A 14298-nucleotide genomic window follows, 5' to 3' on the forward strand; every position below is an offset into this window, starting at 1 on the left:
CAAGGATATTTGAAGGATGAAAATAAACTGTATCCTGTTAACTAATATAAAAAATTTTATTATACATATATAATTATTACAACTATTGCTACTACTGTTTCCATCATTAATAATATAATAACATGTTTAATTCTATCCCCTTGTCTATCTAACATCTCTGAGTATTTTAATATTTTATATACAATGTAAACAGGTAGGTTATTCAGACAATCTACAGATTTGATTTTATTATCCTGCTTTATTATGACAACTGACTTCCATAAATATTCTGAGAGATTTGTTTTAAAGCTCTTGAAGTCTACCTGCAATGGTAAGGAGGAAGCACGAGTATACATTTTTCTAACATTCTATTCCTTGTCAGAGTTGGAAAGAGTAGGAAATAAACGGAATGAATATCATTTTCAAAGTGAAGTAGACAGGCTGAGTCACAGGAAGTCTTCTTCCTCAAAAATATTTCTTCAGAAATTTCACCAGGTAGAACAGCAGACCCCAGCTCTGACACACTAAGAGATAACCATCTTTCCCTCAGTAGCATGGCATTATTTAGACCCTTATCTAGAATGGAGCACAGTTCCTCTACCTACTGGAAATACATTGAATTAGAAATTCAGTTTGGTTAGAGATTTGTCTTCTGAGAGACAAATTTCTGTGGCCTTCATGGCATCAGTTCTACTGAGATTAGCCCAATATCTGGCATGGATACTGCTCCCAAAATTTTGTTGAATAAATAAACCATCACTGCCTAGTAAAGTTTCAGATTAAAAAAAGAAAGGAAATTTTGGAGAAGGTCTTTTAGAAATAGAAAAATCTAGTCTGATAATGATAATGGTAATGTAGAAGAAAAAATTCCCCTAAATATAGTGTAAATGTCCCAGATTCAAGGCACATTGTGGTAAGTTATTGAGCCAATTATGTATAGCATGAATAAATAGGAGAAAAGTCAAAATTAAAGCAGTGGTCAGAAAAATTATGTGATTAAATATAAAGCTTTTTTTCTCTAATTTCGTAAAATTAGTATAGAGGGATTATTTAGAAATCTGTAACAATTAGCAGTCTTCTTACCCAGTCTCTCAAGCTTATGGTCACCTATTTCAACAAAAAATTTCTAGTCCACATCAGGTCCATTCCTCCAACGACCTCTTCCACTTAAACAATTGGGAGAACTGAATATAGTAATGTAATAAAAATATAAAATAAGATGTGTACAAATCGATACTCTTTCAGCTCATTTCCATTATGAAGTGCCTACATCATATCAGTTTTATCATCTATGCTAGAAGAGAAAATATCTTAAAATTAAACATAAGAATGGTCTGACAAACTATCAAAATTATTAAGTGAATTTAGCAGTATTGCTGGATATAAGATCGATATGTAAAGATTCATTATATTTCTGTATATAAGCAAAAATATTGTAAAAGTATGAAAAGGTAGCATTTACTATAGTATAAAAAACCAAGTTCCCAGGATTAAATCTAGTGAAAAATGTGAAAGACCCTGTTACTGAAGACTCATAAATGTGTATATTCACATATGTGTGTATATACACATGTAATATGTACTTATAGATATGTTAAAGAAGACCTAAAAAATGGATTTAAGTAAATAATATTATCATGATGTCAGTTCTCCCCAAATTGATCTATACATGTAACACCAAGCCATTAAAAATTCCAATGGCTGTGTGTATATGTAAATCAAATCTTATTATAAAAATCATATAAAATGCAAATGACCAAGAAAAATTAAAACAATCTTGAGAAGATCACCAAGACTAAAAGAAGTGTATTTCTAGATATTTATCTATCAATTCACACACACACACACACACAATAACCATAAAGAAAAAAATTGAACTGTATCAGAATCAAGAATCTATGTCCATCAAAAGGTGTAATTAAAAAAATGAAAAACTAGCTCCAGAATATACAGAGTAGGGAGAAAGCATTTTCAAGACTCATACTCAACAAAATCTTTACATCAAGAATATACAAGTAAATACTATCAATTAATAAAAGTTTCAAAAAGCAATAGAAAAAAAGAAAAAGGACGAAGCCAGCATTTTACAAAAGAAAAATCTAAATACCCATTATATCTTTGAAAGAAAAATGTGCTCAACTTTATTAAGAGAAAAATACAAAATAAAAGCACAATGTGACACTGCTACACAGACACCAGATGGATAAAATGGAAAATACAAAAACAAACAAATCCAGAGTAATGATCTGGAGGAATCAGTACTGTAATACACAGCTGGTGAATGTTTACTTTGATGCCACCTCTCTGTAAAACTCTTGGGCACTCTCTCTTAAAGCTAAATGTGGAAGTTCCTCAAAAAATCAAAAATAGAGCTACCCCATGATCCAGCAATTGCAGTGCTGGGTATTTGCCCCAAAGATAGAGATGTAGTGAAAAGAAGGGTCATATGCCCTAATGTTTATAGCAGCAATGTCCACAATAGCCAAACTGTGGAACAAGCCAAGATGCCCTTCAACAGATGAATGGATAAAGAAGACGTGGTCCATATACACAATGGACTGCTACTCAGCCATTAGAAAGGATGAATACCCAACTTTTGCATCAACATGGGTGGGACTGGAGGAAATTATGCTAAGTGAAATAAATCAAAAGAGAAAGTCAATTATATGGTTTCACTTATTTGTGGAACATAAGGAATAGCATGGAAGACATTAGGAGAAGGAAGGGAAAAATGAATGGGGAGAAAATGGAGTGGGAAATGAACCATGAGAGACTATGAACTCTGGGAAATAAACTGAGGGTTTTAGAAGGGATGGGGGTGGGGGAGATGGGTGAGCCTGGTAATGGGTATTAAGACGGGCACGGATTGCATGGAGCACTCAGTGTTATACGCAAACAATGAATCATGGAACACTACGTCAAAAACTGTACTAACATGACACAATTTAAAAAAAAGCTAAATGTTTGTATGCCTTATGATCGATCAAATCCGCTACCACTTATATATCCACTAGAAATATGTACATGGGTTGACCAATTACATATACAGAAATGTTCATTTCCCAAAACTGAAGACACAAATTATAGCTGGATCTCAAACATGATATTGAGTTAAAGAAGCCAGACACACAAAAGTTTGCATCGTGTGATTTTATTTACATAAATTTCAAAATGGGTAAACAAATCTATGGTGTTATAAGTCAGGAAAAAGATTATAGTGTGCAAGTTAGTGACTGCAAAAAATGCAGAAAACCCTCTGGGGTGCTGATTATGATCTATTTCTCTACAGTGTGCAAGTGTGCAATTTATACAGGAATAATTTGAAAGTCATTGATCTATGCAAGTATGGTGTGTATGCTATCTGTATGTTTGCTTCAATTAAATTTTTTTAAATAACTGGGATGATCTGTTTATCCTTCCATAACAAAGTAAAATTTGAAATTTTAGTATATGCATTTATGTAGGTCAGAATTTCTGAATGTATTTATGATTGTGATTACAGAGGAAACACATTAATTAAAGCTGAGAAGGAAACAAACTGTAGCTGACAGATTTATCTTTACGTATGTTTCAGGAGGAGACCTAGTGAGGTAGATATCATGATTTTTGATCCATTTTAAAATAGACTGGACTATAATCCTTTTACATAAAACTAAATAATGATAAGGGGAAGGATTGATCCTAATCACCTAATGATCTTCATGCATTTAAAATATTTTTGTGACATTTAATTTCAATTAAGAATTAATTGCTTTGCTCTTGATGAAATCCCAGTAGTTCATTTTTTCCCTTGCTTCCCTTGCCTTTTGCGTTGTTCCTAGGAAGATGTTGCTGCGGCAGAGGTCGAAGAGGTTGCTGCCCGTGTTCTCCTCAAGGATTTTGATGGATTCCTTTCGTACATTGAGGTCCTTCATCCATTTTGAGTCTATTTTTGTGTGTGGTGTAAGGGAATGGTCCAATTTCATTTTTCTGCATGTGGCTGTCCAATTTTCCCAGCACCATTTATTGAAAAGGCTGTCTTTTTTCCATTGGGTTTGGGAGAAGGGGGTGGGATTATGGACATTGGGGAGGGTATGTGATTTGGTGAGTGCTGTGAAGTGTGTAAACCTGGTGATTCACAGACCTGTACCCCTGGGGATAAAAATATATGTTTATAAAAAATAAAAAATTTAAAAAAAAAAAGAATTAATTGCTTTGCATAATGATCTTTGGATATTTATTGATTTCTCTGCAGTTTTATGTTAGAGCACTCTTATTTTCCTTCTTTTTTTTCTGACTAATACTCTTTTATTTTGAAGATTTTATACACTTACTTGACAGAGCGCACATGCAGGGGAGCAGCACAGGGAAAGAGAGAAGCAGGCTCCCCGCTGAGCAGGGAGCCCTACATGGGGCTGGATTCCAGGACACTGGGATCATGACCTGAATCAAAGGCAGACACTTAACCAACTGAGCCACACAGGCACTCCTCTGACTAATACTTTTAAGACTCTTTTTACTACTCTTCCACCAGCCACATCTTAGGTAGGGTATAGGTATTCCCAAGGGCTTTATCTTGAGCCAACATTGTTTTAAGCTCTATATAATCTCCGTAGACAATCTCATATCTTACCATAGCTTCATATTTATAGATGAAGCAATAATTTGCATTGATCACTCTGAATACTCTTACACACTTGAGACTTGTTTTTGGGCCTGTCTATTAAACAACCTAGTATGGTATTCCTTAAGAAACTAAATAGAACTTTTTTAATTTTAAAAATTTATTTTATTTTATAATTTATTTTAATGTTTTAATTTGTATTAAGTTCAGTTTGATTTTTTTTTATTTTTGAATTTATTCTCTACCTGCTCATTTGTTAAAATCTTTTTGAAGCTAAACTCTCCTTTATCATCTTTATCAATTGCCAAATCATAACGATTCTAACTTTTTAATGTTTTCATATCAGTTTTCTTCTTTTATTAATTCCCAGGTCTACTGTCCTAGTTAGGATCTCATTACCCAAATTCAGTTTACATCAGCAGGCATCCATTAATTTTTTGTGATTCCATTAATTATTTGCCATGAGTAGGAGCTGTGGTTATTAAAAGGAACTGGACATTTTTATACTTTGGTTTTGTATAGGTTTTTGGGAAAGCAAGAGTAATTAAACATTATTTTAACTACAATTCAGAAGTAATAGTTACCAGATGAGAACAAGCCAGAGACTATCAACCTTATAATACAGGAATTTCCTCAACCTTAGCACCAATAATGCTTTCAGTCAGAGAATTCTTTCTCATGGGGATCTGTTCCATGTCTTGTAGTACATTTTGCAATCTCTCTGGTCCCTATCCATTCAATTCCAGTGACATCTCGTCCCCAGTTGTGTCAATCAAAGATGTCTCCAGACATTGTAACATGTCCTCCAGGGGATGGGGGGAAGGGATAGGGCAAAATTGTCCCCTGTTGAAAATCACTACAATAATATAATGTTTTCTCCTATAAACTGCATACCTTCCCATACCAGTTATTTTCTTAATATACTTAAAATATTTATAACACTTTTCTGATATTCACTAAAAATGATCCATTACTTAATGAAGAAAAATCAAACCTCTCAGGGTGACATTTAGGCCATCATTTCAAGACCAATATAACTTTCTAGTCTAAACATCAAATACATCTGAGTTCTGTAATCAAAGGTGGTATTAATCATAGGTGCTTATTGTTTCTAAACATGTTCCAAACTCTTCACATGTTACACATGCTTTATAATTCTACCCACTGAGGTGACCTTAAACAAATCATTTTAATTTTCAAATGTTCATATATTTACCTTTGTTATAGGAATCATAGTGATTATTTTATAAAGGATTATGAAGATCAAATTAAATAATTCAAGTAAAGATAGTGACAAATATCGAAAAAGTATAGATGATGTTCTGTTCAAGATAAGTCGCTCACATGTTCAGGAAACTCAACTAGGACTCAGAGTCATTATGTCAGCTCTTCAACATGTGGGCTTCTCCATGTACTGTTCCAGTTTTCTTATAGTATGATGGCTGTGTTCTAAGAATGAGCAATTCAAGGAAATCAGGAAAGAGTTGTGCTTTTAAGGATCTGGACTTGTAGGTCACATAGTGTCACTTTTGCACTAGTTACAGTTCTACCTAGATTCCAAGGAAAGGAAACATAAATTTCCCTTTCTGATAGGAGGAATGTGAAGTCATCTTGTGAAAAGAGGAAGTGGAATGGGAAATATTACTGAAGCCAGTTTGGGGAAGTACCATGTGACACACAAGGAAGAATATGAAAATATGGGTGAGAAGAATTGAATTCAACAATATTTGTTAAGGTCTTGTCACATGCTAGGTGTCTTTTTAAGCACCAGCCATACAGAAGTAGACAAAAGAGGCATAAATCACTTTCCTGCCTTGTAAATTTTACATTCTAGTGAAATGAGTGAGGAGAAGAATGATAAGGGATGAAGTTAAAAGAGTAGAAGAGCCTTGTAGGATGTGTTGACAATTTTGAATTTTGTTTCTAAGATGTTCTTAAGTTTTCAGGCAGGGCAGTGATATGATTTTATGTGTATTTACGTAAGATCATGCTGCCTGCTCTGTGGGGAAGAAACAAATGTTTGTGAGGTAGGTGTTGGGAAGGAAGAGAAATACCAAGAACAGTTGGGAGAAGAATGGAACATTCTAGGCAAAGATGATGGGGTGGCTTGGATGAGAATGGTAGTAATGGCTATGGCAAAAAGATTCAAGATACATTTTAATGATAGAGGCAAATTTTAGGGATCATATGTCTATTATGAGAGTAAGAAAATAATTAGGAATTATTTCTAGCTACTCTTCTAGTTGAAGAAAACAGACAATGAAAACATTGAGTAAAATATTTAGTATTAAGTTGCTGCAGGGTTTAACAAATTAATATATATTTACTAGGGAAGGGACCCCTGGGAAAGTGATTGGAATAAAGATCAGAAGGAGATATGGGGGGGCGCCTGGGTGGCTCAGTGGGTTAAGCCTCTACCTTTGGCTCCCAGGGTCCTGGGATTGAGCCCCACATCAGGCTCTCTGCTCAGCAGGGAGCCTGCTTCCCCTCCTCTCTCTCTCTCTCTCTCTGCCTGCCTCTCTGCCTACCTGTGATCTCTTTCTCTGTCAAATAAATAAATAAAATCTTAAAAAAAAAATAAGGAGATGTGGGAGTGATGTGGGAGTGAGTAATGCTGTTATAGGGGAGAAGACCTATCAGAGAGAGGACATAGCAATTGAAAATGATCTGAGAGGCAGAGAGATGTATGAATGTTCCAGGAACAGTAAGGACGGCAAGATTAAGTAGCAAAGAATATATGTGGCGATAAGGAGCCCACAGGATATAGGGTTATATTATGCAGGGAGACGTTGAGACCCCTAAGTAAGGAATTTTATCTTTTAGTCTCAATGAGATATGAGGTTTTGAATAGGGAGGTAACAATAACTAATTTATATTTTAACAAAATCACTCAATTTTCTACAATGGGAATTAAAAGAAGTGGAGATAGGTAGTAGTCAGAGATCAGTCAGGAGGCTAATGCTCTATTTCAGATTTTTTTAATGATTTATTTATTTATTTGTATGAGAGAGAGAGAGATCAACAGAGAAAGTGGAGAGGGGAGGGGCAGGTGAGAGGGAAAGAGAGAACCTCAAGCAGATTTCCCGCTGAGCATGGAGCCCAACACAGGGCTCCATCTCAAGACTCTGTGACTATGACCTAAACCAAAATCAAGAGCTGGATAATTTTTTTTTAAGATTTTATTTGTTTATTTGACAGAGATCACAAGTAGGCAGAGAGACAGGCAGAGAGAGAGAGAGAAGGAAGCAGGCTCCCTGCTGAGCAGAGTGCCCAACGTGGGGCTCGATCCCAGGACTCTGGGATCATGACCTGAGCTGCAGGCAGAGGTTTTAACCCACTGAGCCACCCAGGCGCCTCTCAAGAGCCGAATGTTTAACTGACTGAGCCACCCAGGCAGCTCTGCTTCAGATGATTTTAAGAATAAAATAGGTATTAGTGGAGGAGTTGTTTAGAAGTGGATATGTTTCAGTTTCTTTGGGGTTGTGAAAAAGAGAGAGGATCACCCATATGGGTTTCCTGTATACTTCTTCCTTGGGAAGATTTTAAACAAAATTTGATCTTTGCAAATTTCCTGTCTCCTAACTTCGCTGAAAAAATAATGTAGCTCTTGCTGTGGTGTGCCACCCAGATATCCCTTTAAAAGCAAGACACATTCTTCCAGGTAACATTGAGTTTCTCTCCAGGAATTGTACTCAGCTAAAGGGACTGACTCATTGGGGTCCAATGACTGGGACCATGACAATATAGAAGCCCAAATGTCTTGCCTTATTTTAAAACAATTATGGTGGGCCATCCCAGATGCAGTAGGTGACCTCTATCACATTCCTCTGCAGACAACTAGACTTCTGTTGCAACTACATCACATTTCAATTCTTCCTCTGCCCAATCCTACTGTCTACTCTTCATAAGTGTTAATCTTGACAACACTGTCCAGTAAATCTCCTGCTTACCAATCTCATTTTTGGAATCTATTTCATAGAGAGCCTTCTTACGATATGAACTTTGTGGATTTTGTTGTGGTGTTGGTTGTTTGCTGTCATTTCTGTTGTTTTTTATGTTTTCTGAGAGATGATGTGTAAATAATCAGAACGAAGCTGCTGCCACAGCCCTCATGAATGTGGGAGATACTACAGAATGTTTGTATGCTTATAGGAATAATCCACTAGGGAAACCAAAGTTGACTCAGGAGAGTGAGGAATGGGATCTAGTAGAAAAAGTGAAAAGGTAGAACATTTCTAGGAACTTGAACAATTTATTCTTAGTAATAGGACACAAAGGGTTCATAGCAAGATGTAAGTGGATGGATAAATAGAGTGATGGAAGCTAAAGGAAATTCTCTTACGTTTACTTCTATATTCTCAGCAAGGTAAGAAATAAGATTATCAGGGGAGAGTGATTATTGTAAGAAGATCTGGAAATTTGAAGAGAAAGAAAAATATTGGCAATATTTATTGATAGTGCAGTATAAGAAATGGAAAAGGAAAGAACTGTATTTACGGAGCAGCATAACCAATTGTGTAGCTCTGTTTTCCTCTAGTCATACTTAGTTTTATGGGTGCTCATTGTGACAAGTACAGAGTTAGCATTAAACATAGATGTGGTTTTTCCATGAGAGTGGGATAAAGCAAGAGAGGAAATAAGAAGTTGAAAGTATACAGAAGGGAATGATCATGAACATGGGCCATTGAATTCCGTCGGGCAAACAGGCAAGTCAGGCAAAGGAAAAGGACATGGATAAGAGAGTAAATCAGATATAGTTCACAGTGGGGGTCCAAATTACTGTGGATGTCCGTACTAAATGAAGGGATTGGAGATGTTGGTGATGGGCATTTTGAAATTGAGGTTATGGAGTGGTGACCATAATTGGTAGTCATAAGGGCCAGGGTGCAGCCACATTAGTAAGTGGTTGAGGCAGTTGGAGAACATGGCTTTTTGAGAACTCTACAAGGAACTAGGGTCAGTATGCCATTGACAATGATAATAAGAGTAGTGCTAGAGAAACTGATCCTAAGATAGGACTTCACATTTTGAACAAATGAGGGCTTACCCAGAGATTTGTACATGACTACATTAAGGAGGGAGTGGGTTTTTGATATGAGATTCAAAATTGGATGGTTTTAAAGAGAAAATGAAAAAAAACAGCAGTATGAAAATATTAATGAGCAATGGGAAAAATACAGATGTGGACTATTGATAGGAGGAATTTGAGAAAGCAAATACCACCCGTCTGAGAGAATGTATAGTGCTTTGTGACCTCATAGGAGAATCTGGCTTAGTTAAGTTGAAAAGAAAAATAAGATCAGAGAAGGGGCTGAGGACATAAGTATGATGATACATTGTGTATTTCGAAGGAAAAATTTTAAGTGTTGGGGTACGATGGAAATTAGGCTTAAAAGGGAGCCATGTTACTCAGTGCATCCCTGAAACAACTTTTCTCCTAACATTTGAGCTGCTGATACCTGAAAAACTGTGGTAATTATTTTGTAGATGAGAATACCATGGCAGAAAATTGCTGGTTTTCCATCATGAACAGACCATCGGCAAACATGGTTCTTTTGTGAATCTTATGAAAGCCTCATATGCTTGTATACTTACACACACAATCTTTACTAGTAAACTACCTTTCTTTTCTAAATGTTTTTGTCTCTAAGACTTCCTTTTCACAATATTTTTGTTTGTTTCATGATCAGATTCTCTACGTAATAATTTCTTCCGATGGTAGGAAAACATAATTTAGGAAGAAGGTACTTTTAAAATGAGTATTTACAGATATTTTTAGAAAAAAACGTGGAATAGTCAGACAACTTGACACAAAATGTTTATACTGAGTGGAGCCAAAAATCCAATCAAGATGGTGAATAGAAGGAATCTCTGTAAAGAAAAATTGTTTTCATTTTCCTCCTCCCATTCTTATGTAGTTTAGCTTGTGTACTCTCCACTTTGAACTAGTGGATAGACAAGAAAAGTGCCCAAAGGGTGTGTTCCTGGATAGCTTCACTGCCCCCATTGATCAGTCATGCTTACAAGGTTGATAGATCTTTTGTTCTGATGAACGCATATCTTTCACCACTACATCACAGACTGTCTCTTTTAGATGAATTTTAGATGAAGTCAAACAAACCTTGGCAGATTTGAAATTACATATTTCAGAATTGATTCTCTCATTTCTGCCAAGATAATGTGAATTTTCCATTCTGTACTTAGAACTCTTTTCCAAGAAGGCTGTTGTCTGTTTGTTCATGTGCTTTGAAATCACAAACAGTAGATGTCTTGGGTTCTGAATCTGGAAGTTTCACATGAGTTTCTGTTCCAAAATATAGAATATTCGCTCCCTTAGGGTGTTGTATACTTCTGCACTCCTTTTTAGGTCATCATGCCTACTACAGGTGACCTTGGTGGTGCTATTGACACGATGTTTGACCTTTAGCAGGTATAGGGACATTCACAGACTGCATTATACAGAACTCCCAGATAACCATGCATCTCCAGTACTTGCAAATGTCAGACATTCAAAGAACATAAAGTAGATTCATGTACTTCAGTACATGAGTAGCTTCAATAACCATGATTTCTTGATTGATTCAACTATGATGATGAAATATGATCCTGAGCATAAAACTAATCACAACAACAACAATATACAATTAGATCATTTATGCCTGTGGCTTTCAATACAGGTGGCACTAGATGATCTTTAGGCATAAAACATTTTTGATTTTCCCACTCATTGGAGGGTGCTGCTGATAGAAGACCAAAGCTGCTAAACCTCTAATAATGCTGAGAACAGTTCTGTACAAGGACAAATTTCCTCTCTCACAGAAGCCTTTAAGGATGATCATTGGATATATACACAAATAGAAAACTCTTTTGAAATGATCTGAAAGTATGATCTAATTCCATTGCACATATAAGCACACATTATTTTTGAAAGGTTTTAAAAGGCAGCAAATTTTCCAGCAGTGCATCTGATGTTTAAATCAAGAGATGATTGTAGTGTATTCTTCAAAGCTCTACCAAGTGTTGTTTAGTACTTCAGAAAATCTTTCTACAACTCTGTTCACAGTGTATGAGGAGCTAATACAACACAACTCAGTCCTCTTTTGTTATTGTTGCATTCACAGAGATTTCAAAAGTGATTTGTTATAGATGTAAGCCTCTGACTATTTGATAATATTGCAACAATAGCTAAGGCTGAGAATTTTCATATAGAAAAACAATGTATTTTAAATTATTTTACTGAATGACTCATATTATTTTAAGGAAATTACATGCACTTCAAAAAATGATGTGTGAAGCAGTAACATGCAAAAGGACAGAAAGCCTTGTTACTTCAATATGGTGTAAGCATAAAATTCACCAGTAAAGTAAGCTAAGGGTAAACCAATGTCTAAGTATCTCTAAACTGATACATATGCCAAAGCAGTAGTTTTAACTACATGATTATGCATTAGAGTCACTCTCCAAAACCCTAATGTCAAGGTCACCTTCAGGACCAATTAAATCATAAATATAAGGTGACATTCAAACATCAGATCATTCAGCCCTCTGTAGATAGTTCAAATTCTGCAGGTAAACCTCTGCTAGCAAATGCACGCAAAAGCAAGCCCTCCCCAGGGAACACTCCAGAGAAAATTGTAATTGTATTTCACAATATACTGTATTCCAAAAATCATTCTCCTTCCTTCATGCCTCATGATCTACCAAGTATCACCTACATTGCTGCAGTAGCTTTCCAACTTGCTTCCTTACATCTAGATCTAGATCTTGCCCTACATCAAGGTTCAGTAATCTTTTTTTGCAAAGTATCAGTTGGTAAATGCTTAGGATTTATGAAACACATGAACTCTGTGTTTCAACTTAGCTCAACAACTGTAGCATGAAAGCAGCCCATAGAAACATCCAAATTAACAGGTTGGCTATATTTCAATAAAACTTCATTTATAAAAATAGGCAGCAGGCTAAATTTAGTCCATGGGCAATACTTTGCTGACTCCTGCTCAGACACACACACACAAACACACAGATACACTTGAACCATACCTTATTTTCAGTAACATGTACAGATTTTTAAGGTATACCTTGAATTTTATTAACAGTGGATACACCTTTATAAGCACTGCCTGGAACAAAATACAGTACATTTTTATGAATGGTTTTTTATATGTTTTATTGAAAATAAACATGTATTAAACTATACCTTATCCACTTTCTTGACTATTATCATCTCTGATATGAGTATATATCTTTATCCTTGTTTCCTAATAACTTGTGTAAAACCAGTGAATTCCATGTAGGTGAAAAATTAAGTCCTGGATAGCATCCATATCTAGAGGTTTTTCTATGCTCTGATGAACTACCCATGCCAATCAAAAATCTATGAACTACTCTGCTCTTTAGTGAGTGGGGTACTTTACAGATTTCCAAAGAAATCATGGTTTTTGTCATTGCTAGGTATTGCATATGAACATTTTTTTTTTCAGTCTGTTAGGATACATTGCCTATATGCATATGTTGGAATCTTGGTGAATAAACCTTGGCTAAAAAACAGAAGACATGAATTTATGGCTCTGTTTTATACTCTAGAAGTGTGCCTGTGATTAAGTAAACAGACCTTTATCTGAGGCTAAATTTTATGACCTCAGGAAAGGAGAGCAGTAATTCTTACATTCTTGTTCATCTTACTAGGTTGTAAAAAAGAACTCATGATGAAACAATGTAATTGAGAACGATGTTTGAGCTTTCAATAGAATAAACTAATCTGGTAAAAAAGCTCGTTATTCATAATTCTTACTGTATTTCTATCTTTTTAATTATTTTTAATCATCAGACTTAAACATTTCAGATGTATAGATAAACTGGGAAAGGAAATCAAAATACTTATTTTGTTACCCATAATCTAGTAGCTGTTAAAAAGTGATGCAACAAGAGGCACCTGGGTGGCTCAGTGGGTTAAGCCTCTGCCTTAGGCTCAGGTCATGATCCCAGGGTTCCGGAATCAAGCCCCAAATTAGGCTCTCTGCTCACCTGGGAGCCTGTTTCCCCTTCTCTCTTCTGCCTGCCTCTCTGCCTACTTGTGATCTCTGTCTGTCAAATAAATAAATAAAATCTTTTTTGAAAAAGTGATCTAACATGATCTGCCAGTATTATTATTACTAAGGATTTCCTGGGCATCATGTTCAATAAGCTGCTTTTTTGTATGAAATGTTTTTAATAATACTTTGTTCTATAGTCCTTTTCATATTTCTTTGAATATCTTCACAGAAGCCACTTAAGTAGCCTTTCTTTATTAATAAGCAGGAAAGCTGCCTTCATTTATTATCCAATTTCTATGAGTTTCATTCCTTTACTTTCTAGGAGACCTTTATGCAGGTATTATGCGTTACGACATAGGAAATCATTTATATAGCCAGCTGCTTCCAAGAACCTCCTTGTCGGTTTCTAATTTTTACACTGAAGTTTTAATGAGTTGTAAAATGATTACCTGGTTACTCATATCTCTTAGTTTACTACCTCAAACTTCAAAGTATTCATTATCCATTTATTGTATAAATAGCATTGACTATATCTACTTAACATTAGTCCATATATGTTCTAATCTCTTGGGATAAAACCACAAAAAAAGAAAACACAAAAATCTCTGCCCTTGTAACAATGAAGGTTTAGCTGTGATTTCTTTTAAGGAAAGCTAAAGAAATAAATAAGTGCATTGATAGTGA

Source organism: Mustela lutreola, chromosome 10 (assembly GCF_030435805.1).
Source record: "Mustela lutreola isolate mMusLut2 chromosome 10, mMusLut2.pri, whole genome shotgun sequence".
NCBI lineage: Eukaryota > Metazoa > Chordata > Mammalia > Carnivora > Mustelidae > Mustela > Mustela lutreola.